This window comes from Mirounga angustirostris, unplaced genomic scaffold, assembly GCF_029215605.1.
Source record: "Mirounga angustirostris isolate CCGP_5_RB_7025 unplaced genomic scaffold, mMirAng1.0.hap1 SCAF_11, whole genome shotgun sequence".
NCBI classification, from domain to species: Eukaryota; Metazoa; Chordata; class Mammalia; order Carnivora; family Phocidae; genus Mirounga; species Mirounga angustirostris.
Genome location: NW_026991719.1, coordinates 87,134,819 through 87,138,270, shown reverse-complemented (window position 1 = coordinate 87,138,270; position 3,452 = coordinate 87,134,819). Strand labels below are relative to the sequence as shown.

The following is a 3,452-nucleotide window of genomic DNA, read 5'->3' as shown; positions in this document are numbered from 1 at the left end:
ATTAAGCAGGATCCTTGTTGAAGGACATTTCCCTGCAAGATGTATGGCCAATGATATTTTTCAGTGTAACAAAATACTGTTCAAGGTTATGACTGCTGGGGTGTGAGTTTTGCCTTTTCCTTATTTTGTTTGAGTAAAGTGCATTGGTACATTTTTTTTCTTTTCTTTTTCTCTTTAAAATAGAATGTTTGTTATAGAATAGTATCCCTTATGGATATAGGTGCAGAAATCCTCAACAAGGTTTCCAGTGGTGATGATCTCCCCACAAAAACATGCCCCTCCTGAAGGACCTCCTCCACCAGTCCCCGGAAGAGGAGAAGAAGAAGCACAAGAAGAAGCACCTGGTGCAGATCCCCAACTCCTACTTCATGGATGTGAAGTGCCCAGGATGCTACAAAATCACCACTGTCTTTAGCCATGCACAAACAGTAATTTTGTGTGTTGGCTGTCCTTTGCCAGTCTATGGGAGGAAAAGCAAGGCTTACAGAAGGATGCTCCTTCAGCCGGAAGCAACATTAAAAGCACCCTGAATCATGATTAGTGGGAAACTATCCCAATGAACACATTTTGGATTAAAAAAAATCCTCAACAAAATACTAGCAAGCAGACTCCAAGAGCATATTAAAAAGATAAAACACCATGACCAAGTGGGATTTACCCTGCAAATGCAAGGGTGGCTCAACATCAGAAAATTGATCCATGCAAAACACTACATCAATAGAAGGAAGAAAAATAAACCCATAATCATCTCAATTGCATCAAAGGACATGGCCGAGAAACTGAAAAGACAAACTACAGAATGGGAGAAAGTATTTGCAGATTGTATATCTAATAAGGGTCTGGTGTCTAGAACATCTAAAGCACTCTTACAACTCAACACACAAAGACGAACAACCCAAATAAGAAAATAGACAAAGGATTAGACTAGATGTTTATCCAAAGAAGATATACAAATAGTCAACAAGCATGTGAAAAGATGCTCATCACCTTTAGTCATCATGGAAATGCAAATCAAAACCACAATGAGGCAATGAGGTATCACTTCACACTCACTGGGATGGCTATTACCAAAAAAAAAAAAAAAAAAAGCCCAAAAAACAAAAAGAAAATAGTGAACGTTGGTGAGGATGTGGAGAAATTGGAAGTCTCATACATTGCTGGTGGGAATGGAAAATGGCTCAGCCACTGTACAAGACAATTTGGTGGTTTCCCATAAAAGTTAACATAGAATTACCATATGACCCAGCAATTTCAATCCTAGGTTTGTACCAAAGAATTGAAAACAAGTAACAAACAAATACACGAACACTCTCATGTGTATGGGAGTACTGTTTACAATAGCCAAAAGGAGGTGGAAAGGAGCCAAATGTCCATCAATGAATGAATGGACAAATCGTGGTATGTGATACAATGGAATATTATTCAAGCCATAAATAAAATGCAGTTGTGATACATGCTATAACATGCAGATGACCCTCGAAAACGCTATGCTCAGTGAAAAGAAACCAGACACAAGAGGTCACATTGTATGATTCCAGTTCTATGAAATGTTCAGAATTTACATGAAATATCCAGACTAAATCTTTAGAGGGTGAAGGCAGGTTGGTGGTTGTCAGGGGCAGAGGGAGGGAGAAGGAGGAACGGAGAGCATCTGCTTAACATGCATCGGGTTTCCTTTTGGGGCGATAAAAATGGTTAGGAACAAAATAGAGGTGGTTGTTGCACAACATTGTGATCATACCAAATGCTGCTGAATTGTTCACTTTAAAATGGTTAATTTTATGTGATGTGAATTTTACCTCAATAAGAAAAAAGTTTTAAAAATAGAAAGCTTGGATTTGACTTGTTGCCTATCTACATATGTCCTGGAAAAAAAAAGTTTCAGTCTAGTACTTAACTGCTGGCTTATTTTAAAGCAAACATTTAAGGAATGTGGACCTAAATGGGCTCATGGATTACGTGCAGTAGGAAAGTTATTTGGAGACCAACCGAGGGGGATTAGTTTGGGGGCAATTTTCTCATTGTACCTTTCAATCTATGGGCATGCAATGAGAACTATTTTATGACTATTTAGAATCTTAATAAATTGCTGTGAAATTCATGAAGTTAACTTTGTAGGATCGGACCATAGGATGGTCTTGTCTTCAGGTTTTTTTTTTTTTTTTTTTAAGATTTCTGTGTTCTTTTCACAAAGTTATGCTTTAAAATGTTTGAGCACTTTCTGAAAAGTGATTTACATGGAGCACATGAACGATTGTTTAAGTACCAAAAAATAGATACACGCATAAAAATGTACTATTTATAATAGCCCCAAACTGGAAATTACCCTAATGCTCTTTAACAGTAGAGTGGATAAATTAACACAATGAAATAATATACCGCAATGGGACTGAATGCACTGTTGCTACACACAATAATATGAATGTATCTCACAAGTAATGTGAAGTAATAAAAGCCAGACACGAAAGAGTACATATTGGAGGATTCCATTACAGTTCAAAAATAAGGAAGATTACTCCATGGTGTTAGATCTTAGGGTAATGGTTACCTTTGCAGGGGCTAGTTACTGAAATAGGTCACACGGGGACTTCTGGGGTGTTCTCTCACTTTTTAAAAAAATACTTTATTTCTTTTAAGGTTTTATTTATTTATTTGACACACGGAGAGAGAGCGAGAGAGAGAGCGCAGAAGCAGGGGGAGTGGCAGGCAGAGGCAGAGGGAGAAGCAGACTCCCTGCAGAGCAGGGGGAGCCCGATGCGGGACTCGATCCCAGGACCCCCGGATCATGGCCTGAGCCGAAGGCAGTCGCTTAACCAACTGAGGCACCCAGACGCCCCAAAATACTTTATTTTTTTAGAGCAGTTTTAGGTTCATGGTAGTATTGAGGAGGAGGTACAGAGATGTCCTATATAACCTCTGCTCTTACACATGCATAGCCTCTCCCATTATCCACATTCCCCACCATACTGGTAAACATTTGTTACAATCAATGAACCTACATTGATACATCATAATCATCTAGAGTCCATAGTTTACATTAGAGTTGGCTCTTGGTGTACATTCTATGCCTTTGGATAAATGTGTGATGACATGTACCCATCACGGTAGTATTCTACAGAGTAGTTTCACTGCCCTAAAAATCCTGTGCTTCACCTATTCATCTCTCCCTCCCCACTAAACACTGGCAACCACTGCTCATTTTACTGTCTTCATTGCCTTGCCTTTTCCTGAATGTCATATAGTTGGAATCATACAGAATGTAGCCTTTAGTTGTTCTCTTTTTTGATCTGGATGCTGGTTATGTGAATGTGCTCAGATTGTGGAAATTCATCAAGCTGTGCACCTGATTTGTGCTTTTCTGTATGTATGTGGTGCTTCTATTAAAATATCCAAAAGTGGGACGCCCGGGTGGCTCAGTTGGTTAAGCATCTGCCTTCGGCTCAGGTCATGAT

At 39.1% G+C, this 3,452-nt stretch overlaps 1 pseudogene; it reads left to right on the top strand.

The window, feature by feature from the left end:
- Positions 1–272: 272 nt before the first annotated feature.
- On the top strand, positions 273–519 carry LOC123835141 (small ribosomal subunit protein eS27-like; annotated as a pseudogene).
- The last annotated feature ends 2,933 nt before the right edge of the window (positions 520–3,452 follow it).